The sequence below is a fragment of the Neopelma chrysocephalum genome, unplaced genomic scaffold (assembly GCF_003984885.1).
Source record: "Neopelma chrysocephalum unplaced genomic scaffold, ASM398488v2 Primary Assembly neopelma1_42, whole genome shotgun sequence".
Taxonomy (NCBI): Eukaryota; Metazoa; Chordata; class Aves; order Passeriformes; family Pipridae; genus Neopelma; species Neopelma chrysocephalum.
Genome location: NW_020897700.1, coordinates 9,782,342 through 9,809,650, shown reverse-complemented (window position 1 = coordinate 9,809,650; position 27,309 = coordinate 9,782,342). Strand labels below are relative to the sequence as shown.

Below are 27,309 nucleotides of genomic sequence, written 5' to 3'. Positions count from 1 at the left end.
GACCTTGACGATATCAAGAACAAAGACGGTGAAGTGTGATTGTTGTAAGTTTCACATGCTTCTACAGTAATACTGAAACAGCAGGCATCAAGGAATGTTCAGTATAATTAACATATCAACCTGAAGGATCCTTCATATGTCTCTGTACTTCTTATTGTCAAAAACAGAACATCCTCACTATATTCTCTCTGATTACTCTGAGTGATTCATTTCCTACAGATTCACAGTGAGCTCCACTTCTGAATTAATTAGTGTATCTATACATGTGTGTTGTCTCTACAAAAACAATTCTTTTGGTCAAAAATTACAGAAGTCCTGAAGTCTTTCCCTAATCTGAAATTAAGACCAGTTGTTTTATTCACCTCAAAAACAGATGGAATAAGACAATACATAATACAATTTGAAGTTCCCATTTAGGCTTTGGTGAAAGTACAGTCAGCATAAAAGTCTAGGGATAAGAACCTACAGCTGAAAATACTGCATTACTAACCCCAGAATTCAAGTTGTCATCATTAACCTTGACACAGTAAGTGTGATCTCGCCACTGTTTGTTCTGTCCTAGCCTGTACTAATACATACATTTTTGAGGTATGTAGACTTTAATGGCAGTAAAGAATATTTTCCTTTGATTACAGGAGTAGGTGTCTTCCTCTTTCCAGCACATAGTAAGCATAGGCATTGTTGTGGTTTAGGAATGGTACTCCCCAGTTCAGTGCCCTTGCTGAGACTCTCCAAACCCTGTGCCGCTCTCTTGCTCCAACACTTTCCCATGTGAATATGAACAGAGGTAAATGTTAGAGAGTGCAGGGCCAAAATTTTACTACGTCTTCTCTCCTGGTTCAGAGAGTATGTATTGATTGTTTTCACATTAGCAACTCTAACTCCAACACCACTAAAGGATTAATGTATATTCTTCAAATATCCAAGCAACAAGCACAGGCCCTCTAGATGTAATACCTAAGTGTGGTAGTGCATATTTCAGGCAATAAACTGCAAAATTTTACACTATCATACAACTTTACTCTTCAAAAATCAAACAGACATTCTCAACATAGTTGACTTAGAAGTATGTATGTTTCTTGGATTCCTAGAATACCATGGTCCCCAGGCAAAGATTGCATGAGAGAAAGAATTTTTCTTGGAAGTGGGCAATTAGCTAAAGAAAAAAGTATCAATTTCTTATCACTTAGCCAGAGTCATAGAAGTTACTGTAATCTCTCATATCTATTTTTCATTTGTCTCCAAGTTATTTGCTAAGCATGAAAAGAAGAAAAAAGGAAAGAAACTTAAATTCACTGAGTATAGTATGTCAATGAGAAAGCTTCTGCTTGCTGAAAAACCAGGATTAGTACCTCCAAAGAAAAAAACTGCACCAAAATCCAACTAAATAGAGGAAAACTGCTGTCTAAATAAAGAATAATATTTACATTAGACATCTGAACTGCTCACATAATAGACTGATTTCATTTAAGGAGATGATATATGTGGGTTAAATATTTAGGAAAGGTAAATTTACTGTAATGTTACATATGTGTGTGTGTTTGTGAGTGCAAATGCACATATGTATATACATAACATTAAAATAAATACAAAACTACAAGTGATTAGAACCATCAGAACCATTCAATAATGGAGTTTTGGTACAATTAGCTTATGAAGTTCTCGTTTTAAGGAATATTCAGTATTATTCAGTTTAGTCAATATGTCCTAAGTTCTGATTCTGCAAGCTGCAATAATATGGATAATCTCTTATCCTGCAAAGAAATGCATCATGTAATTTACCATATTGCAGTCACGTCATCTACACTGTCTGGAGCTATTTTGTAAACGCTATTTCATAGAACTCTGAAACACGGAATATAAGAAATATGAAAAGCGCTTTTCTATTTTCATCGCATCATCGTGAATTTAGTTCAAAGTAGTTCAATTTGTATAGCAGAGCATTAATTGTGGGAAAAAAGCGCATATGCCATAATCTGTTTATAAACTGTCCTAAGCATAGTTATCTTGAGTAATAAGGGTAAGTAATAAATACCTCAGGATATCATTTCAATAATGTAACCTATTCAAAATTAGAAGTTTTTAAAGTAGACATTAACATAATAACAATTCACAATACACCAGAGTATACTCACATGCCAATGAATTGTTTTGGGAAAAAGTTAACAGAGGAAAGTATTATGTACAGTAAGTCACATTATGAGTGAACTGAAACAGATATATTTAGCCAGATTTGTAAGGTTTTTTGTTTAAAATAGTAGCCTAAAAGGTTTGCTTACTAAAAATCCATTTTATATTAAAGAAGTCCACATTATAGATTTTTCAAATGTCTCTTTCTCAATAGAGAAAAATTGTATGTATAATTTGTTTTATTAAGCTTCAGATATTGGGACTCAGTTTAAACAGAAATTATTAATCGTACCAAATATATTACAGAATTTTCTGGAGTCATTTGAAATAAAATCAAAAATTTTAGGGGACAAAACCAAGAAATACTCAGTAAATAAAACTATATAGTTCTGTTCTACTCACTATATATTTCATGCAGAATTGAGTTTGGAGAAGCATTTGATAATTCAGTGTTGGAAAAACCCTCGTTGGTTTAGTCAAGCAAGAAAATTACCCCCAAAGCCCACAAGATTTATAATGCTTAGAAAACAAAAAGAAAAAAATGACAACAAAAGATAAGGGCAATTCAAAACCTAATGAGACATTTTAGACTTCATTTGCATCTCTAACCTGATGCATTTGTTCAAAATGTTTTTCTTACGAATTTGCATACTAAAAGCTTATTCTTCCCTAACCAAAATGATGATGAGATTTCCCACACTATACTAAAGTTAGCATTAGTTTGAAAGCTACTTATAGTCACTTCTAGAAGATGACTAGTGTATCATTCTTAAATTCACACCTCTATTAGAGCTGATAGTGCAACCAAATACTTTTTTCTTTATATATGATGCCTGTAAATTTAAAACAGAAGTTTTATGGATCATTACTACAAAGCATGGTAATTGTATCACTGAATAGCCTTTTTTCGCTAGACAAGTCTATTTTTTTTAATTAAATGTGAATTAAAAAAATCCAAGCATGGGAACAAATGTCTTTTGATTGGGTAAGGATCATCTGGTGAGTAGTGTATATATGGATTTCCAAAAAGCTTTCAATGAAAATCCCTTGTCAAAAGCTTTTAGGGAAATCAAGCAGCCATGACATAAGAAAGGTCCCTGTATGGATAACTAATTGGTAGAAAGGAACACACCAGGCATATGCTCACTGTAATCAGTAAAGCAAAGCATAAAACTAAGGCTCCCTTCACCAGGTGCAAAGATATGGCTTAAGGGTCAATCTTCCAGTTCTGTTTATATTTTGGTTTTCAATTGCAGTTTGAATTTGAATTGAACTTTGGTATTTTCAGAAGTGGAATAAATGCTGCTGTTAAAATAATAAGAGATAACAGAATATCAGTTATTCTTCTTAGCTGCATATGAATTTTTTAATCTGGTTCAAAGGTTAGGTATTTGGGGCTAAGGTGAATAATGGAAATATTTAATGCCCAAGAGAAATAATATAAAAGATGTATATTTTATGATGTGTTTAAGAAGACACCAGATAAGTAGTAGCACCATGGGGGGGGGCACAAGATTATGAAATTTACATAATTTCTAATAAAAAAAATCTTAATTGGCAAAAAAATTCAATAAGAAAAATCTCACAGAAAAAAGTACAATTTACACAATCTCTAAAACAGCAGCATATCTATAATGGAATTGTTACCTCTTTGCACTAAATAACACACAAGTTATTATGTGACCTAAGTAACAAAAAGGTTGTCCTTTTACCTAAGTTTAGATGCAAATAAGAATGGTGAGTGTTATCAAATATTATAAAATTATGAAAATTATAAAATGCAAAAATGGTAAGGACTTTCCTTTCCAGAGGAAAGTGCTTTTTAGGATAAATGCTTACCTAAGAATTGTTAAATTTTTCATGCTCAGCCCTGAAGCGAGAAATCTGTCACCTGAAATTATCTTATGCTTTGTGTGTTTTCACATTTCTGTTAACAGTGAACTGTTAATTGATATGCATGAGAGACACCGAATAAAGCAAGATTTTGGACAACACGCTGCCACTTTATGGATTAAAAACTCACACGGCTTCCTCCAGTAACTGATAATAAGTAATTTTTGCTTTTATGTTAGCTTTTTACATCATACTTTGAATACATCGAAACTGGTGATCAGTTTTAGCCAAATAAAGCAGAGGAATGGGAACCTGAAAGAATTTTCCTGAAAGTACTCTGAAAATAGATGTTTGAGCAGAGGGGAGAGATCCAAAATGATATCCCAGTTTTATAGATGGAGTAAAATGATCTTAACTATATTATTCTAATTCCTTAGATATTAGTTATAATGAAACCACAGAAATCCTTGCTTTTTATAAAAGTGCTGTTTATGGAAATATCTGTTTCCTAAACAAATGAGATGATACTACAAGTTTTTAGATGCCTGTTGCTTAGTACCTGGTAACATTATGGTCTTAGAAACCTTTACAAGCTTAATCTGAGCCATTTGATAGATGTGATTATTATGCTAGGTGTATGTAGTATGGATAGGTGAATAGATAATTCTGTCTAACAATTCCTGAGGCATATTTCTTGAACCGCATATAAAAGTATTAGACCAAGGTCAAAAAAAGGGATTCAAAATATTCCTTAGAAAAAAAATAGGCTTCCGTGTCCAATACTTATTTCAGAAACACCTCTTTTAGTTACTGTCTGACTCTGAAGGCACCTTAACTCCAAATACACTGTTTTTTGACCTAAGTAATGACAGTTCATATTTCTTTGCATAAAAAAATGTCTTGATCTGCGAAACTGAGTAATATTGTGTCTAGCTCATTCCTAAGCATTTCTAGGGATCCTGTGGTTTTGTCCAAGGCCAAGAAGGCACTCAAGTCCAGCAAAGCTTCTAGGGTTACACCTGCCTTCTTAAAGAATACTGTAGATACTAGATGCTACATGCTATTTCTGGATTGAGACACGAAATTAGAAACTCTTCATCTCCTCCTAATATTATGTACTTTGCAAAATAGAATTCAAGGTTTCTTGGGCCAGCAAAATGGAAAAAAACCCTACTTTAAATTCGTAGCCTTGAAACAAAAACAATAGGCTGGAAAAATAAAAAAGGCTTAGTATTTACCATTCTTGGTTTTTTTATGCAATAACTACATAAAAATACTACATGTCAGCACCTTTAAGTTCCCTGTTTCCTCCCTCTCCCCAGGGCGATTCTCCTGAATAAACAGATGCACTTTTTTTTTTTCCCAGAACATGCATTAAACAAAAGGGAAGTGTATCCTGATGAAATAGTACTACACAGTACTGTAAGGAAAAAAAAGAAAAAGAAAGGAAAAAAAAGACTAATCTCTTCCTCGGTTTTGGAAAAAAAATGGTTATAGCCTCAAGTTTTTAAGAAGTTCTCAGAGATAAGATGCCAAGTTGAAAGACGAACCTCATTATATTCCTGTGCTCCAAGATTTTAGGCCTCTGAGAGATGTTTCAAACGGCTTGTCTTAGCAATTGCCCATTATCTACCTGTAGATACCTGCACATAGATCCCCTAAGTATCCCCCAGCTCAGTCTTTTATTTGTCTTGTGCTTCACTTTGAAGAAGCAAACTTCCTACATCCTACATCAGAAGCCTTCTCATTAGGGGATCTGAATTCCGTACTGCAGACCAGTAGTGTAAACATTAACTATTACACTATTTAACTTTCAGCTTTGTTAGTCTCTTCTAGCTGTTTTGCTGATCAATGATCATTGAGAAAATATAAGATTTTTCATCTATTCTATTTATTTTATTATTATTTATTTTCATCTAGTCTATCTATTCTAGAACCCTGTTCACTGCAGGAAATTTTCCAAGGTCTTGTGGCATGCAAACACATCCTCTATAGAGATTTCAAGATCTTACTGGCTTCACTTACATCACAATGGCCTTTTGTAGTTCTCATGCTTTGTAAACCTCTCTGTCATAGCTATTTTCAGTAGTTCTTAGCCCTTCTGTTTCTTTCCTCACCCGACTACATTCATGGTGGCATACAGAACTCAAGTTATTTTCTGCCCATATGGCCTCAGTCAGTTAATCCATTTCGAGATTGTTATACGTCAGTGCTGAGCACTCTTAAATATTTTCTTGTGCATTTCCATCTGGAAGTCAACATCTCACCTCCTGTCTTTCTAATGTCTTTTCATAGCAATTGCATAGATTCCTCAGAGCCAGGGAAGATTAAATTTGCCCCTTTTAAAATTTTCTTTTGCTTTACCTCTTCCTGCAGCACTGACAGCTGCTGCATTATTGTTGCAGACATTTAATTTTATTTGAATTGTATGTGTTAATAGGTGACAATATTTCAAATTAATTAATAGTAGGTCTGAAGCTGTATTTTCCTTTAATTTTTTTTTTTATTATTGCTAAGTGTTGAATGATTGAGAGAGGACAAACCTGCAAATGGCAATCTATATTTGTTTTATGGATGTAAACATTTTTCATTTATAAATAATATATGGTCATCACAGTTCACTCTCCCTTGCTTTTGACAGTGATAATTTCATATTTTTCTTATTTAAACAAGCTAATTATTTGTAATTTGCAATATCTTAACATTATTTAGTTTGTGATGCCATGGAACCAAACTGTTCTACTTTCTCCCTTTAAATATATCTGACTGAATTCATAATTTTCAGATTGCAGCTGCACTCTTTTCAAAGATTCCAAAACACTTGGAAGTTAATTTCTTTCTTTCTTCCCTTTCTTCCCTTTCTTTCTTTCTTTTTCTTTCTTTCTTTTCTTTCTTTTTTTCTTCATTTCTTTTTTCTTACTTCCTTTTTCTTTCTTCCTCCCTTTCCTTCACTTCTTTCCTTCCTTTCCTTCTTTCTTTGTAATATATTTGATGTACCAGAATTTTTGCAATAAATTGAACATCAGTCTGAGCTCCAAGACCTTAAGAAACTTTATAGATTTTTTAAAATATCTTTTTATAAGTAATAAAACTTTGATAAAGGCCTTTTGTGACACTGACATGCATTAAGCATGGCCCTTTAAATGTTTTATTAGTTATTCTTATTTTAATTTATTAATTATCTTTCTTTTTCTTGTCTATAAAAGGTTGGCTTTTAAATCCTGACTGACATTTTCGTCTTGTCCAAATCAAGAAATCATAAGAAAAATATCTGGGGAAGTTATCCCTAAGAAAAGATGGAGATTTGTCTATCATTTTGTTTGCTTTTTGACATTCAAAAATTAATTAAATCTGTTTAGGTAGATATTTATTTTTTATTTCTTTTTCACTATTTACATTTCTAACATTCTAACACACAGAAATAGTACCGTTATAAAATCTCAAGGGCAGAGGTTTATCATTTCTCCATTATGGTTATGAGACCAGGATAGCTAACACAGAAGAGTGGCTACTTTACTTCTTTTGTCAACAGAGAAGTATTTTGTTTTAAGCAGCTGCAGTTTATGGTGGACTGCACAGGTATCCTGTTGTGCAACAAAGTGTACACTGCTTGCACTGTAATGGAAAGTAGTTTCTTTCCCCCTCCTCAGTTCTCCCCCACAACCCTCAATATATCAATGCCCAATTGAAACTCTGAAGATATTTTAAGGTTTTCCTTAAGCCTGGCAAAGGCTGAAGTTAAAACAAAGATTTCTTTTATCCTTCAAATCTATGGATGATATACCAGCCTTTTAAATCTGTTAGCAACCAGCGTAAGTTGTTATCTGCAGCCTGCCATAAATTATACTAGGACACCCACAGCAGTATGAGTACTGGGCAAATGCAAAGGTCACAATTACTCATATCCATGTTCCTTAGACACAGAAGAATTTTTTTTCATATTAGCTTTCAGAATCTTTAGTAAACACTGTAATTGTAAGGATTGTTTTAAAATTATTCTGATAACACAAACCAGTTGTAGATAATGAGTAAATTTATACTCCTCATGTGCTATAAATTGTAAGGACGTGATTCTTCAAAAGTACTCTTTGAAGGGGTTTTCAAGCTGTGTCTGGATTTTTTTCTTGCATGTCAAATATTACAAATATTACATAATATTACAAAAATGAGCTAGAGTTAGACTAAAAAACTTCAAACTATCATGTATATCAAGTTACAGCATATCTAGTTATTACTTTATTACTAAGTCTATTTAGAAATTTATCATTCCCTTAGGGAAAAATAAACTCTTCTAAGTATATTTATGGCTTTGCATCAAAATCCTTAACTGAAGGTAAGGTGAACTGCGTAATAATTTATAAGTAAGCCAAAAAATAGGCAGCAAATATCAAAAGAGCATTTAATACCCTCACAACCTGTAATCAATATAATACAGAATATAATCCTGACATTTTCATTCTTGAGAGTTCTAGCAAGTACCTTCATGGTGGTAAAGCATAAGCCTCTAAAAGTGATACAGAAATTTCTGAAAGCAGGAGCAAAATGATGCACCAAACGTTGCTAGCAAAAGTCTTTATCTCTCAGTGTTGCCACTAAAAAAAAATAAAAAATCATGCCAGTTATGACAAGATCAGTAAATAGGACGACCTAACTGGAAATTATACTAGATAAAATTAACACTTAGAAAAAGAGAGGGACTGGGGTGTGTGCTGAATGACTGAAAATAACATATAGGTGGCTCAGCCTGCAGTCTTTCCCAGAATATTCATTACTATGTCTTTTGTCCTAATTCTTTTTTTTTAAATCCCACATTCCCTTCCCTTTCCTTCCACCAGCACAGTGATGAACTATTTGTAGATGCTGTGGAAGATACTTTTGCTACAGCACTATAGAGTTGCTATGATCTAAATCACTTTAGTGGTGAATAGAAATGTTGCAGGTATTATTGTAAAACCTCATAAATTCTGTCAGCAAAACAAAAAGAACAAGAATTATTTATGCCACACAGCTATATTTTCACCTGTGTTTTCCTGGTATTAAGTCTAAATTGATGAATCAGCGGTGGATGGAAATAGAAATTATGTAGAATGCTCCACACATAAACCCAACTCAGAAGTATATACTGTCAAGTGATTTCTGGAGGATGGGAGGTGAAAACGGTTTGATTCCATAGAAAGAAGTGTGAATATTGTATACTAGAATTCTGGTTATCTCCTCGGAAAACCACCTATACACTGTTCAAGGTGCAACTTGCTATCTAATAGCACAGGAGCATGGACAATAAACATCCCATGTCCCTTTCTACCTGCTGGTCTGTGACTTCTCCCACATCCTGAGATGTAGGTTGTTACATCTGGCTCTCCTATTCAAATGTACACATGATGCATGTTATAAATATCATCTTCTCTGGGGCAGAATAAAAGCTTTATGGACAGTTGCAAGCCATATGTTCTCAAAGAGAAATCTTTTACAGATGAACTTGTGCAGTCAGTTTGACTTTTTTTCAAAATTAGTATGTATTTGCCAAATTTTGCATGTTATTCATCATTCCTTTCTGTCACATCTCTAATGCTATTTCATATGAATCCTGACAATACTAACTTTGAGTAATGGAAAAATTAATTCTAACTCCTGTTTTGTTAGCATATTTTTATTAAAGCTAAATGACATTCGAAAAAGCATATCTTTAGCTTTTATATTTTATTACATTTGTCTTAATTAAATGAAGACGCAAATTTGCTTAGTGCAGAGTGACTTACAAATATGAAGATTTGGCTTGTTTGAATAGGCAGAGTAGCATTTTGGAATCAATTATTTCTCATAGTTCAAAGAAATCTGGTTTAGAGGACAGCCATTTACTATTGTCCTTTACCTCATTCAGTAACCCAGACTATGTCTTCTGCTTGCTAACTGTTGCTTATTAGGAGGGGTTTTGTGATGTTTTAGGAATTAGGCTGAAAAATCACCAATTTATTTATCATAATGTGTTAAACAGCCCTCAGATGAGAATGTCTTTTGTTAACCGATTTTGTGTATGTATTCCCTTACTTTATTTACTAGAATACTACATAGGCACGTAAAGTTCAAGCACCAAAATAACTGTCTGCAGAATTAAGGCCTTAGCAACGGAGACTTCCATCTTCCATTGCTCCAACAGAAACTGTGCTGTGTAATGAAATTGTATTATGGTGGGCAGAATCATGTGGGCCCTAATGGAATTGTTGTTACAAAGGAACAGTATCCAACAGTGTGATTTGCATCATGCTGTGTGAGCCGCCTACACTTTTCAGCAGTTGATTCTGTGTCTGTAATTTATTGCTCTAGAAACCATTATAATAATACAAGAAATGCTGTGGCAAGGAGGAGGAAAGAACACATCACAGTCAGACTGTAATGACTATTTAGACTATTTAAACTCACTCAGCTTGTTTTACATTAGAAAAACAAGTCCTTTTCAATTACTTATTTTATGCATTTTATTTGGCTTTCTGGTCTTATAGTGGTTGACATTAAATACACTATTACATATGTTATGCAAAACACATAAGACAGTAAAATCAAAAATTTCCACCTTGAATAAAAATTACAAAAGCTATGCTATTTCCTGCATAAGAAAATGGTCCTGTTCTCATATAAGTACTCCATAGTATATGAAAAAAATATGCTGGAGTCTCTCTCAGTACATCAGCTCTAAAAATTCATGGTGTTCCTCTTCATAAAAATAAGGACATTTAATATATGAACGTTATGGACGTCTTCCTTATTATGTAGGAGGGACATAGTCAGGGTGTTTTTTTGTAGCTCAGTCTTTTACTTATTGTAGTGATCACAGAGGGGGCCAATATAAGAAAGAAATGCCTGAGGCTGCTAAGAATCCTTCAACGGACCAAACCAGTATTTCCATCTGGTGGTTCAATATCACCTTTTCAGTCTCAATTTAAGCACAGGACACGGCCCATAATTTTTGTCCTCTGGAATTTTTATCCTGTGTCTTTCAGCACACAGCTTGCTTCTGTGTTTGTACTGTCCTACAGGATGAAGAGCAATTTTTTTTCAAGATTATTGTCCTTTTATCTTCCACGAGATAAAACCAATTTTTGTAAATGCGTACTTCTTCCTCAGGCACCCACATTCTTTCTTTGACAGAAAGAAATTACTGTAAACATTGATGTACTGTTCTGATTTCATTCCTTGTTCTTCTCCATTTCTTCGACTCAGACAGTCATTTTTCCTCTCTATTTTGTGCCTTTTTTCTTAATTTTCTGAAATTTGTAATCTAGAGTGTAGGTAACAAAAAGGTTTTGATTCTAGAATCCTTTAAACTTTTTCTGTTGTGGATTTCTATACTGCCCTTTCTGTAAAGTTTTTTTTCTGCCTGTCACTCACTGACTCCACTCCAATGAACATTCCATTTCTCTTTTGGCCGAGCTCATTTACAAATCCTAAATATTCCTGTCTGTCAGTTTACCTCTTTGTCTCTTTTATTACCGTTGTTCTTCATTCCCAGAGCTCTTTTCTGTCACATCCTTTGCTTCTAGCCTGCTACTACCTTTCCTTAAGCTATTTCTGCATTTCATTCATATTTAATGTTTCCACAGTTCTAACATCAGTATAGTCACTTCCTTAACCTCCCAGCATAAGTAATTTCTCCTGCCTGAAATACTCTTTTTTTGAAACCACATATTGCTTTGCTACCATATGCCTACCCTTTTCTCGGGAATGTTTAGCAGTCAATGTACATTTGCTTCCTTGTCTTCTACCTGCAATGTGAATTTATAGAAATCTTAGTAGTTTTTGAGCATTTAGTAGAAAAACTAGGTACACAGCAGCACAATGTACCACACAAAACAGTATTGTAACAAACCTCCAGTAGGGAGGATAACCACATGTATATGAGGATGCTGGTTTTTTTCTGATCTGTTTCTGATATAACAGTACACAGCAATGTCTCAGATAGGAAGGAGCAACTGCTAGCACCAAGCCTAATTTAATTTTCCATTATATAACCTGAAGGAAACAAAATGCTTAAACGCTAAGGCATTTTCACCAATTCAGTAAGCCTCTCTTAAGAAGAATAGATACGGGCATTGAACTAGAAGCTCCAAGAGCAAAATTATATTTTCATCCTCTCTTTTATTTGGTGCTTTGTTTATCTCAGAGTTGCTTGGTGGAGTTTTTTCTCCACAGATTTATTTGTTTGGGAAAAAAAAATCATTGAATAGTCTATTTTCAGGCCTTGAGTGCATGTATGAAATTTGAACATGTTTTAGTATGACAAATTGGAAATATATGTAAATTTTTGCTGAAGTATATATGTATACTGATGTCTTTTAGTCTTCTAACAGATTATAGGAAATTTGAGACATCTTTATCTAACTGGAGAAAAAGTTCATGAAATTACTTATGGATGTTGTATTCCTTAACAGAATCTGATTTCACAAGAAGTAATTTTCCTTTGAGCACAGCACAATTAAGCAGCAGTTTTGTCACATTTTCCAGAACCACTGGAAAAGTTCAAGCAACTATAAACTACAGAGAAAAGCAATAAAACAGTAATAAAATTGTTAGCATTATCTATAATTAAACAGATTAACAGCCCACATTTTTATATTTGTTTTGTTTGTTTTGTTTTTGTTTTTTTTTACCAAAGCATTTACCATTTATTTGGGAAATTACAACTAACAGTAATACAACAAGATAGAGCCAAGACAATTTAATGACCCATTTTAATGAGTTTTTGAGGGGTTTTTGCTCCATATGTAAATTTTTGAAAGAGTCTCATAATTTATTTTTGGGTTTTTTTTCTTAAAATGTGTCACTGGAAATGGTTTCTTTCTGTCTTTAAATCATTTACATATGCTTCATAAACAGGTGTTCCAGACAGGCCTGTAATTTTTCCAAATTGTTGTTCGGTCAAATGCATTACTTGAGCAGAGATGGGCTATTACATTTCTCTCACTTAAATTATTAAAATCCTATTATTATGAACCTTTTAAAATTAGAAGACTTGGTTTTCAGCAGTGACACTTAGCTTAGGATTCTTCTTTGGTGTTTTGCTTCTCTCTCCACACTAAGAAAAACACTTTTTACTTCTGCAGGGCGATCAAGATGCTAGATATTTCATATCAGAATTAGCAAGTAGTTCACATTTTGTTAGGAGTGTTTAAAGTGTAAAAACACTTGCACAGATCTAGCCTTCACTAGTCATTTTCCTAAACTGTTCTGAGTCAACCCATGAACTTTTCTCACACATCAAAGCTTGTTTCCAACTGGGCATTAAAATCAGCTTAAGCCATAACTGATCCTGCTTGATGTGGGGCACCATTTCTAGTACCTTATTGAACTCCTTTCCCATTTCTCTATCAGTAATTTATGAATGTATGTGATATGAAGTACAAGCATTTGAATTCCCTCACCCCCAAATTTTACAGGCTTCAAAAGATAAAGTGTGACCATACAACTATCTTTTTGCCTATTATTGCTATGTCTGTTGCAATTAAAAATATTTTTTTATCATGTAGTCCACAGCATTTTAGAAATTTTATGAATTTATTCTAGTACTTTAGAATGCTTTCTGCATTTTGACTTACTATTTTTTCCTTTCATGACTTAGTTAACTGAGCTGCAGTGCAGCTGCAGACATAGCTTCAGAACACTGACGGATGCCCAACACCTTCTCTCCATTCACGCAAACCTTACTGCCTAACCTTTAGTGTAAAGCACTGTAGAGAGCTTATGAACACGAGGGAATTATGTCATCAGATATCACTGTGACAGGTAACTTTAAAGCTGTAGTATAGACACAGAAGTAGAGCCTTACTACTGTACAGTGATTGGAAGGATCTTTCTTGTCTTTCAAAGGAAGCTGACTTTCAGTAAGCTGTGTTCATAGTCCTGCTTGAGATGCTAATTGCTGTGTAGTATAATGCTGTTGTGTAGTGACTTAATCAGTGAGTTAGAAAAAAACCAAACCTTTAGTCCCATACAGAAGTTGCTATGAGGATAAAAACAATTTATGAAGGAGTTCATGTAAATAGTAAATGTATTTAGAAATTAAAGTGATTCACAATTTTCACAGATGGATAATCACCTTAATTATGATATCATGATACAAGGACACAGAGGCTGCTATATCGAATCTTATCAAAATATTTTCATCTCAACCCATAACTTTAGTTGCATGTGTTTATCCTCATCTGCTCACTGATGCTTTTTTAAATCCGTTTAATGACAATCAGTAAATACTTTTTAAAAATTAATGGCAATCTCAGAGCAGGTCAGCTGGCTTTTGGCTGACCCTCAGATGACTGACAAGTGGCAGCATATCTTTTGTTTCTAGGTCTGGCAGGAGGAAAAAGCAAACATTTAATTTCTGTCAGGACTTGTCGGGTCCAGATTTTTTCATGCATTCTGTTCACAGAAAGTTTCAAATACACGAGCTTTAAAGAATTTATTTCAAATTTATTTGTGATCTAATGTAATACACCAGTGCTTTTTACGATACACCCTTTTGGTGGTGTAAGTTTATCTATGACTTAAAAATATATTTGTATCACTGTGCCATGACCTTCTCTATACTTCTTTTGGTTTTCTTTTAGTAGGATTTTTTTTAACTGACTCTTTTATAATGACCAACTCATCTTTTATACATTTACCTGTATCTACAGATATCATTCCTGTCTCCGAGGACTAATAATTGCTAGGTGATTATGTAGCCTGTCTCTGTATTAATGTATTTTCCTCACCTTATGAACCATGCTGCTATGGTTAGTTTTCATAATGCAGCCCATACACTAGAAAGCTTAAACACATGCTAAGACCACATTTGACAGGCAGAGCCAATGATCAGAGCAGAGAGAAAACCTAGTGAAGGTACCACCTTATTTTTATTATTCAAACAGAATATGACCACTTACCAACTTGCTCTTTATCTTTTCATAATTATCCATGAACATTATAGTAAGTGGGTTCTGAACAGGAGTTTTATTTACTACAGAGGAAAGACTGTGTGGGCCATTTCTGTGATGTTGTTTTATGCAGAGATTCCAGTGGAAGCAAAGATACAAATGATAAAATTAAAATGGTCAGTCAGATGATGAAATGTGTGAATAAGATAAAAATTAACAACTGAAAAGGAGTTTTTAGTGATCACCAGAAATAAGGAATTATGATTTGGATGGCATGATGAAACAGGTTTTAGAAATGCAGTTTTCATTGAACAAAGTTACTCAGTGAAAGGGACTTTGCAACTAGAAAAAAACTACGAATTTAGAACAGACAGATAAGAAACATAAGGCAAGAGGGGAAAATAAGGAAGGAGAAAAGAAGAGAAAAATAACAATTTCTTTCATTTGGAGGAAGGCAAATACGCAAAGTGTGTAAAGTAAAATGAAGTACTGCTCCTATGAAATGTGAACATGTTAACAGTGCAAAAGAAAGAAGTGACTCTCTGCTTTAGTTTCCACCTGCTTTGGTTCAGAAGGGAAAAACACAGGGTTTTTTAGATTATAGGATAATTTAGGTGGAAAGGGACATTGGGAGTCCCTACTGCAACCTCGAGCTCAAAGCAGAGTCAGTTATGATTTCAGAGGGTTGTTTTTTAATTAATTCATGTAAAAATTATTTGTAAAATAGTTTATAATAATCTGACATCAGAAGATGAGACCTAGTACTACTACTATCACAATCCAGAGAATCTATACCAGTGTGTATTTGGTGTTCTTCTGGATGCATTTACATGTAACAACTAGCAAACATTGCACTGATCTTTTAATTATTAAATATTCTTGCATAAATGATACAGGATCTCACAAGCAGCTTTTTTAAGTCAAACTGTATGGTTTTGTATCAAAGTATGCAAGGTTCCTGAGCTCCAAAAGCAGGCAAGGCATCAGAATAACTCTCTTATCTCTCCTGTTCATCAACTGTGAAGGAACTAGGAAATGGCATGTCATATCATGTTCTCTCCCTTTCTTCTATGTCTACTTAATGTGTAAATTACTTAAAAGGTATTAGATTGAATACCAAGCAAGAAATGGAGAGAGAGAGAGAGCTGGGAATATGGGAAAGTTCAAGGAACAAATGAGACGTGCTGGTCAAAGCAAGACAGAGTCGGATGGCAAAACTCAAGGGAACGACAAGATGATGTCAGTCGGTGTAATAGGAATTGGCCTCAGATGGTTGCAAACTAACTATTGTCAAGTTATTCTCTGTATAACACAGAATGTGAAAAAAAAATACTTTAAACAGGAATTTTAAGGACAAAATGGCATCTTTATAGTATGTTAACCCTCCTACTGAGTTCTAAAGCCTTTTTTACAATAAATAACTACATTTAAGGAGTAATCAGATAACTTTAAAATGCTGTAATATTAACAGTCTTTGGTTATAGCACATTTATTAATCATCCAGCAGAATTACAAAAAGGTTTGCTTTTTGACCTTAGCTCAGATTCAGAATACCCTATAAACCTTTACACTTCTATGTATCTCAGCTTCCCATATTTAAAACAGAATGATAGTTCTTCACTGACTGAGAGACACTTGTAAGGTACATTACTGTTTGTCATATGGTTTTGATGACAATCAACATAATTAACAGAATCAAAAATCATGTGAAAATTTAAAATTATGCAGCTTTTTGTTGAAGAGGGCACTTGGCAAAGTGAAGACTGCCCGTGTTACGTGGCACTGGTATGCTATTACTAACGTACATATTTAAGTATAAAAATGATAGAATTTCATCATCATCATCATGGCTAGGCTTCACGAACGAAGATTTGGGAAGGGCTCTACCCATGTTTGTTGCAAGCGCGTTGGTGGCTAAAAAGGCCAATATGAGATAGAAAATGATAGAATTTAAACAGTATCTAAATGATTGATCAACACTTCTAAAAAGAAAATGAGTTTTTCTTTTTACAAATGACTGAAATTCTCTTAAACCAACGAATGATTCACTTCAAATGTCACGGCATAAAAATTCAAACAATAAATTCAACTATAAATGAAATTTTCAGTCGAAAGTCCACATGCTTTTCTGTTGCTGATGAAGAGGAACTGCTTTTGTTGTGCATAGCAGTCAATAACAATGAAGTTTTTTGCTTTATTTGCTCTTTGGCAGAGAAAGTAATTTTCTTTTGGATGCTTCGCTTCTGGGTTTTGCACTTTAGTTTTGATTTTGTTATTTTTTTAATAGGAGTACAAGCAGTCTTTATTTTATGGTTTGCATATAATAAAGCTGTACACTAAATTACCACCACTGACTATATAAAATATATTGTCTTCATGTGTTAATTAACGGTGCCATTTGGGATGGAAGACAACTAAAATAAGATAACAGCGCAAAATCCAAAGAATTCTAAAAGATTAATTTTTCTTGATGCTCAAAGGTGGCTATAGAAACTTTTTCTGCCATTGAGGCATATTTGAGATGTGAGAAACATTAACAATGAGGAGAGCTTTAGGTCAGGATCACTGTGCATCATAGATGGCATTATCTGCTGATTTAGCTGACCTGAGAACTGCTGAAAAATAATCCTTTTTGTGCCCTTGTCAGTGGCTTTGGCCTAGAGTAATAGAAAATCAGCTTTACCTGAGTCAGATAATCATTACAAAATGAATTTTGTTCTTGAGTCACAGAAATAATTGGGAGAAAAATATATTTGATAGATGTGATGAATATTATTTTAAGTTAAAGCTTACTGAGATGTACAAAATACTAAGTGCTGCTGGTAATTGAGCAGCTCTATGCAACTGTAAATTAGCTGCTTGAATTGAAGATAGATGATTACTAAAAGCACTTTTTCCCCCTAGAAAACTTGCAGTTCTCCTTTTCCTTAGCATTCACAAGGGGCATCCAGTTAATCATACTGAGGTCTCTCCCTTAGTGCTGCAGTAGCTGATTACCCAGCAGGAGGTGCAGTTCCAGCAGTGTAAGTCAGAATGGTGTTGGTTGTTCCCTAGGGAGGGACATCCTGTAAAAACACCAAGGTTGAGAACTGTCATATTCACAGCAGTAGGTGCATTTTCCTCAGAAATTAATGGAGCAAGCTGGGCAAAAATGTTTTTAAACTACATCTTCCCTAGAGTAAGATGCAAATTCAAAGCTCTTTTGAAGCATTGGAATGAAAGTTGAAGATAAGACTTTTTAGTTTTTGACATTGATGATATAGGCAACACTAGCACTACGAATATTAAGTTGAAATGGAAGATAAGTGGGGCAAATGTTATTCAAGGAGCTCTCAAATGCAGTCCTAACTGTTTCAGAGCTAGTTTAACTAAGGTGCTTGTAATTATGGTTGTTATTATTGCAGAATACCTGTCACATATTTCCTACCTTCAGTTTTTTATTAGTTGATTGACAATGCTGTATTTTCTCCTGAAACAAGAGGATTGAGTGTAATCTTGCCCATTAGACTCCCATCCAACAAAAGAGGGTTTGAAAAAGGAATGAAGCTTCGAGGTGCAGCTTTTTTTTTCGGCAGCAGTCTGAGTGGCGTTCAGCAGCAAGCAGTAACTCCAGTCTGCTTTCTCGGTTGCAAGCAATGCAGCAAAAAGTGATTGGGATCTGTTTACAGAAATATTCTGCAGAAACATTAAGCACCTTGTTAGCTCTGTTTTCTTGAACGAAGGCATAAGAAGGGTCTATTCATAATACACAGTTGCTATAGATTTCTTACTAATAGAACAAGAGAAATCCTGAAGGATTTCCTCTACTAGATTATGTAAGGACTGTACAACCTCGTCACAAATTCTGTCTCCCATGTGTTTTCAGCCAAGGTCTTGTCATGTTTTCTTTGCTTCAGCTCAGTGCTTCTTTTTTGTGCTTCTCATGTGATTCCTGTGGAAGCTCTTAGACTGTGTCTATTAACAGTGGATTATAAGAACAGGAATGGCCAGACTTGAAATCCATCTAGCCTGGCATACCAGAGACCTAGATAAGAGTTGAAAAAAAAGGGGGGAAAATAGAAGAAAAGAGAAAAGGGAGAAATAATTTTCTCCATTAATTTCTTTTTTAGTCTGCAGTAGTATCTAGCTCAAGGACTTACTGATACAGAAGTGATATCTCTGTGTAAGAATATTCCATTAAGCTTACCCAGTCTTTATTTCTTCTTTAACCAACAGGCTCTGCTAACCCTAACTGACAATCTAGTCACTAAAACAGAATTAAAAATACCACTGAAAATGTGCAGAGTCACAAAGCTTGCAAGACTTTATTTGGGTTTTATTTATGCAGATTTTTATTGCATTGTCCCGTAATTACGATCAAGTAAATACTATTACAAAGTAAAAATTATTACCTTCAAAATCATTCTAGTACACTCTATAAGTCATTAACTTTCATAAAATATTATCCCCAATTTCACTTTGTCACCCTATCTGTAGAAATGTTTCCATCTGCCTTTTTATTTAATGCATCCACGTATCTGATAAACCATAAATTAGGCCCTCAGTATTAATTATATTTTTAAAATAGTTTTTCTTTACTATTTATTCTGTGTATACCTAAAATATTTTCAATATCCATAAGTAACACATAGCCTGTTACATCTAGAAAATAGGGACAGCCTATGAGATGACAAATGTGAAAGGTGATGTCAATTAGGAGTTCTGTGTCACCAAACAGTATATAAATACTGGTGTAATATATCTGAAAGTCAAGTGACAAGGCCTTCATTGTTCTTTAAAAGGACCCAGTTGTCCATGAACATATGGGAAGCTAGCTTATTAATAAAATTTTTCTTCCCTAGTCATCTTAATTCTGCCAGATTGTAAATTATGCAGCCAGAGTAACTCAGTGTTTCCAGGCATTCTGAGATATTTTTTTCTGTAAAAAACTTAGCCTATAAGGTTTCTACCTTCTCTCTGGACATTTTTTTAGGAAAATTGATTGCATACTTCCAGCAATGTACTTAAGGACAAATATACTTTAAAACCTAGTGTGAATTAACAGGAGATTGATATGTTGAAACAAAAAGGATCTCAGTAGGCACGAGATCTCAAGTATGTCATCAGTCCACTCACACAGGAAGACAGGTTCAAGTCAAAACTCAAGACTGAAAATTCCCTGAATTCTGATCTGATGTATTTTGCAATGAAGACTTGAGCCAAATTTTGCATTCTGAGATAATCTCTTTTAACACCTTCCAGTTAATTCTAATTTCAGTTGTAAAATATATGTTGTATTAAAGTGTGCACACACATAAAATATGCACATTTACACTGATTCATAAGGTAAAGGAGTATATATTCCCTGACAACAATGCACTTTAATATATTGCAGTGTTTAAATTTAGATATTTGAGGCTCCCACTAGACAACAAGTTATTAAAACATCTGCCTTTCCATAAGCCATTCTGTTCACTGCCATTCCACATGTCCTTTTCTACTTCACCAGGCAAAATTGCCCAATCTAAATTTCAGCTCAAGTGTTTGATGGCTTTCACGCTGAGCTCAAACTGTTAGTGCTTCCCTGAGAGAATAGAATTGAAACGTGATTTAATCTAAAATAACAAAATAGAATAAAGGTTTTACATATAAATAAGTAATGCCCTGTATATTTTTATGCACATTTTCTTTGCTGGAGTTTGCATGCAATGAAGTTAAATGTTAAAATGCATACATAACCCAAAGCTGACAGGAAAAAACATCAAGTGCAAGTTGCCAGTGTGCTCTATTAATGTCTATCCTAAAATATATTTTAATTCAAATCCATAATAACCGTTACTACAAAATATATTGAAAAACTAATATTTCTGTTGCTACCTTTGTCCCAAACTGCTGGGTGCTTTTTTACTTTTTTTTTTAGGCAGGGTAATTTCAACTAGCATTCCAAAACCATTCCAAGCATTCTGTTTAGTATTTTCAAGTAACAATAGCTGGTGGTTTATATGCTCACTGTTCAGGGAAGATTCATATTTAGAGCTAGATTTTTTTCACAGAATATGAACAATTCACTTTAGAACCATAAGACAAAATTATGAACTACCTGTTACCAGTAGATATTTCAATATTTAGTGATGGGGTACTAAAAACATTTGGGTCTTCTGCATTAAATTATGAAATGAATTCTCACTACTAACTAAAATCATGTGCTTGATAAGTGAAACAAAGCAGGGTTAAAATGTTATCACTTACCTAGCCATTTTTTCCCACATCTAGATAAATGGTAATTTATCACAGCTGCTCAGATAATAAATATTTTAGTTTTGGTACTGCCCTTGTAGCAATGCAGATTTACAACGCAGTGGGGAGCAGCACAACCATCAGGTTGAGAGGAATGACTATTCCTCTGTATTCAGAATTTGTGTCCAGTTCCGCCTCCCAGCTGCAAGAGAAACTAATAAGCTGAATCTGATGTACAAAGGAATGCTGAGGAAAGTGAGTTTCCTCAGCTCACAGAAGAGAAGGCTAAGAGAAAGATCTTATTCCTGTTTTCAGTTGTATCATGGTGGAGAACACGGATCTGCATCTCAGATGCAGAGTAAAAGTAAAAGATGTAATGGTCAGCTGCAAAGGCAGCTCCAACTGATGTATTTTTTTTCACCAGGCAAGAGGGGCTAAGCTGTGGAAGAGGCTCTCCAATGTTCAAAACTGGGTTGGACAAAGCCCTGGAAAACATGTTTTAACTTTGGAGTAGGAGATCAGGCTAGATGAGTTCCAAAGATCCCTTCCAATCTAAATTTTTTTGAGATTCTAGTCTGTGATTCATCATACAAATAAATTGCCAAGAAAAGTCTTTCAAATTTTTCTATTTTGAAAGTTTCACTCCTGAATTCATACCATTAAGAATGTCTTCAGTTACTGATTTCCTTTTTTAACTCTACTCTTCTGTTCTACAGTCTACACACTGTAAGCAATTTATCTTCACTGTATTTAGGCTGTACAGTTCTAATTGTATCATTTGATACCCAGGTATCGTAGATGTTATATGGTAATAGAAAGGCAAACTCCAAACATTCCATTTTCCAGGTATTAAATATGGGCATAATTTTAGGAGAATGAGTGTTTGTCCATGTTTGTTTGGCAAAGCATTTTCACAAGAGGCTGAGACTTGTTAATAAGCTGATCGTGAACTGTCATTAAACTTTAAAATGTACAAGAATAAAATTCAAATCTTAGTTGCTGTCTGAAAGAAGTCTCCCAGAAGACTTTTCAAAATATTTTCTTTTCCATTAACATTTTCAGTTGTCAAACTACAAGTCCATAGCATGACCATTTCATTATGTGTTAGCTAATCAGACTGTTGAACCATACTTTTTTTTTGGTAAACAAATTATACAGAACATGGACACAAATTATCTCAAACAAAACCAGCCGTGCCCCAGAAATTTATGTAACTTCATAATTTCACCTAAATTCCAGAACTGGAAATGTGAAGTCATTCGCACTTTGGAGAGTAAGATCCAAATCATCCAAATCACATATTTATTCTTTGAATTTAAAGAGATAGACATTTATTTCCTGAGTCATTAACATTTCCTGCTTACCTTTGCTCAAGAGTAGAGACCCAGGAGGGGAGATGGTTCTTCTAGCCTTAAGAAGTAAGCATGGGAGCCAGAACAGCAGAATCACAACAGGAAACATCTTGTCCTATGCACTATGAATGTGGAAAGCTGATAGGAAAAGGGCCCCTTATGAGACATGAAGGACAATTATAAAACTACTCCTCATTCATTCTACTGTATTGCCTACATTTAGCAAAATACTATATGTGCTGTAGGTGGTATAAACATCCCATGTTTTCTTTTCTGGCAAGTGTCACAAGTCATTTTTTCTTCTCTACTTTGTGGTTTTTTTGCAGCTTGGCCCATGCATTCCACTTGTGCAAAATTCCAAACTTAAGTGAAATATCATTTCCTTTGCAGTCAGTAATTTAACATTCCAGTGGGCTGGAAGATGAGCACTTCACAGAGTGGTTTGATTTTCCTAATGTGAAATGTCTACATAGGGCACAGGTAGTAAATTACTTACTACCTTTGGCTACCATGCTCAGCTGATGAAGCTGAGCTGAAGTATTATTACCTTTCTTGATGACATGAAGTCATTAAAACATTCTGTGGTTTGAGATACAATTTTAACACTCTCAGGAAATAAGAGTTCTAGAAAGTGTGGTGCTGTCAGCTTGTGAAAGATCAGACACGTGGCATGTGCCTGCAAACTATATTGGCACTGTTTAACTTTGTGAGGCATGGACAGATTGAAGATCCCATAGAATGTGCTCTGAAAAAAGAAACAAAATCACAACTGTAGGAAAGAATAAAGTGGTATAATTGTATTTGTGGTAGAAATGAGAATAATGGATGTTACTCTTGAAGAAAGATTATTATTACTTCTTCGTTGCTTTCTATTCTTGAGTTTATGTTCCACATCTCTCAAGCACAAAATCATAAAAATTATCCTTAGTTTCATTAATCTATGACCTTTCTGAGCTTTCATGACAATATTAATGTTTTTATTCTTCAGTCAACTTCTATTATTATGCTATCTAACTGTATTAATGAAGTATAAAGTGTAAAAAAATTAGGCATTGTTTTCATTAACTCTTTTATGACATCTTAAGGCTACTAATATATTTTAAGTGCATATATTGAAAGAATGTAAGCAGGTGAGTAGAAAGCTCTTAATCGTATGTGTGACCCTGAATACAGGTATTTTTGATTTTTCATTTTCTATGTAACCTAGCATATTGCCTGTTTCCCCAAATTTATTAGTATCCTGTGGATACAGTGCTTGTTTGAAGATGAATAAAAGTCCACAAACTCCCAATTATTTTCAATTTTGCACTTGTTTGATTAGAGTGCTATTGTCTGTAATTTTTACACTTTTTCTGAGTCTTCAAAGTGCATGATTCATGCCTTGAAAATGGGTTGTTTTGTGTTTCCCAGCACTGCTTTTTTTTTATCCCTGCCAGTTATAACCTGATAACCTGATTTCATACTGTGCTTTAGCACAACAATACAGTCATCAAACTAAAGCAACACAGTAAGTGGGCACATTAGCCATCACTTTACTTGATCACTTGGGAGAGATTAAATTTATTCATTTTCAGAACAGATAATGAAATATTTAAAACATTTTAGAGTAAACGGTGGCAGCATTTTGAAGCTCTGGCATGCTCTTTGCCAAAGCAGTGTACTGTAGACTTCACATGTAAGTCTCTTGTGCAGATGTTTGGGAAATTTCTGCAGGTTTTTCTTCCTAGGCTAATTTGCATTTAGTTTATCTAAAGTGAAATCCATTCAATTTTATTGAACTGTAATTCTGGTAATTTACAATATTTACATGCTGCAGTTAGATTGAAATCAGTCCTTAATTCAAATTCAATCTAAATTTACAGCATAGTAATTAGGGCTTTGTAACTGACACTAGGGGCCTATTGATTTAATGAAAAACTTAACCTTACAGTAAGTGTTTAATTAGTTGCTGCAGTAGATTCTGTGCTGTCCTAAATTGTGGACTTTGGAGAATTAGGTACTAATTTAAATTACATTGCTATATAAAGATCAGAACTATTTTTTAAAAGAGCATGTAACCCTACAGATGAATTAATTTCTTAGTCTTTGAAAACGATAACAGCAAAAGGCAGTAATCAAAGCAATTGCCTACCCTTTCGGAATACAGGTAAAGCCATGCTAGGTATCCTGGAAATTATTACCTACCTTGGTAAAATATTCATTTGAAGAGTAAAAAAAAAAAAAGTCAGTGAGATTTTCTTCATGTAAATTTTCCCCAGGAGGTAAAATTTGGAATAATAAGTATGACTATATATTAAAGATGTCCCCTTGAAGAATAAACAAAGGAAAAAAATCTGTTTTTTGAAAACAGTTTTCAAAAAACTGTAAAACACAATATGTTTGTATTCACTATGGGACAGATATGTGACATGAGTGCTAGCATCCATTTTATACACAGAAAATGATATTTTTATTTACAAAATACTCAAATGTAGTATGCAGTTATTGTATTTCTTCACTTCATAAAATAACTCAATCTGGATCAATCCCATAAATTTTCAGACTAAGAAAAAATGAATTTCTAGTAACAGCAAGTGTTTTTTCTTCCTATTTCTCCCCATTTTTGTTATCATGGCTTAGTACAGCATGGACATTGAGTCAAAAGTTGGAAGTAGATGTTATTCTCTAGATCCATCATTAACGTTTTGGCTTCATATATAGCCATTGTAACAAATTGCAATTCATCAACATGTCAGTACACACTTACCTCAAAGCCCTTCCTAGTAAGTTTGCCTCTCTTTTACTGGCTGGAGTAGCAGTGACATTGCAGCTTTTTACCTTGCTGCCTATGTGTATGCTCCTAGCCCCTGGTAATCAGAGAGTATTTTGTAGTAGATACTCCTAATATGTAAATTTTTAGTAAGCCATAAATTTTATATCCCTAGAGGATCATCTAGAAGATCATCATGGATTTCGGTAATTATGATTCTACTTCATATTTGCCTGATTAACATGAATTCATCACCCTTTTGCAGCCTACACTTGATCTTGTGAGCAATGAGGAAGAGATCATTCAGCCAAACACTACGACACTATATTGTGTATACATAGAGACCAAACTAAGGTTAAATAATGGGCCATGAGTTTGGAGTTCCTTGGCTTTTTTAGGGAGGCCCTTAAAGCCTTTTCTGAAGGGACTGGATGATTTCTGCCCTTGAGAAACCAATTCAATGATTGCTCCGCCACTTCCCTCCTTGGTTCCTGTAACAAGAGGACAGATATATCTGCTGGTATTGCATACCTGCCCAAGAACTGTGCATTCAGGGGACAAAGGAGGTGTAGGTAAAGAGAGATAGTTTAAGATGACGGTAACTGAAGATCAGGAGCTAGCCTGAGCTCTGTCTGTTCCCCTCCGATTTTCTTGCCTGCAGTGAAACACCATTAGGATCTACATCAGTCAGTGGCAATGCTATGGAAGCTATTGCATCAGGTATGAAAAAAAACCCCAAAATGTTATAGTTTGCAAAATTTTCTGCTTCCTGAGACAAAGAATGAAAATAAGAAGCAGGAAGAAAGTGACACCTTTTTCTAACACTTGGTATTAAGACAATGATTAAATAATCAGTGAATATTTCCAAAGGAATTGTTTGAAATATACTTAATAATATTTAATTGAAGCAAGAGAAATATAGCAATAACTTAATACTCACAGCTCAGCCATGAAGTATTCTACAGGTATGATACTGAGGCACAGAGAGACAATGTTTTTTTTCGAGTTTCACAGGCGGTCTGTATCAATCTGAAACATATAACTTTTCTAATTGAGTTCATAGAATGTAACACAATAGAAACTGAGACTGCTGATCAGAGATGCAAAATCCCTATTTTTGTTTTGTTACAGGAACTACATTTCTCCATGATTAGACCTTTTAATAGTTCCGTTTGGACAACATTTCTGCTGAGCTGTCATTGTGCTGAGCAAAGGCTGGTATGAAATTCAATTTTAATATATTTCCAAAAAACATACTTCTTATAGAATTCAACTGCAATTTATGTGTTTTATTAAAAATTTTAATTTTTTTTTTTTAAATTTCAAATGTACTGGTTTTTTTCCAAAAGTAACAGAATTTTCTTTTTGGTGTCCGACCTGGGTGGGTTTTAACCTCTCTGTTATACCGTTTGTGAATTTTCTGGTCATTCTATGTTCATAAGTCTGGTCATAGTAATATTCCCATGTGAGATTTTTACACAAAAGCCATGGAACTGAGAAATCTGCTGAAACATTGTTGATATATTTTATCTGTTCTAGTAAGGAGAAAAAGGGAAAAAAAAAATCATGTTGTCATTGCCTTTTTTGGTCTGCCGATACAGAAAGACATAAATAAAATACAGATACAGGAAAGAAAATATTGATCTGCATCAATATTTATTGTAAAAATAAATAATTCTTAATCTTACTTTATTCTTTTTATCAGCAAGTAGCCATTAAAACACATGCAAACTGTTGTCTTTCATTGAGTAAAGCAGGAATAGAAAGTAGATGTTTTGGTCCTGATCCTGATTCTTGTAGGTTAAGATACACTGCTTCTCTTGATCTTTATCATTTTATGAATAAGTCTGCACAATGTCACACCAAACACTTTCTATATTCAGAAATGATAAATGGCTTCTCCCTGAACTACCATTGCAGCAAAGTGACACACATCACCATCAAAACCAGCGCTCAGAGCTAGAAGTCAATGTGCAGTTTAAGGGGCAGGTCAAAATCTCAACTGTAACAAGCAGATTAGTTTCAAATCTTGCTATTTCAAGAAAAGGTCATATTTATTTTTCAAAAAAAGGAAAATAATTGCAGCACCTGAATAATTTTAACCTGTCTCGAGTATATGTGA

The 27,309-nt window shown here is 34.1% G+C and overlaps 1 protein-coding gene across 1 annotated transcript in view; it reads left to right on the top strand.

Annotated features, from left to right (window-relative positions):
- TENM3 (teneurin transmembrane protein 3) overlaps nt 1-27,309 on the top strand; it is a 1,346,985-nt gene that overhangs the window by 584,693 nt on the left and 734,983 nt on the right. Inside the window, exon 8 of the mRNA XM_027676660.1 lies at nt 26,319-26,405. The gene's annotated coding sequence lies outside the window, so the exon portion shown is untranslated. The remainder of the gene's footprint in view (nt 1-26,318; nt 26,406-27,309) is intronic.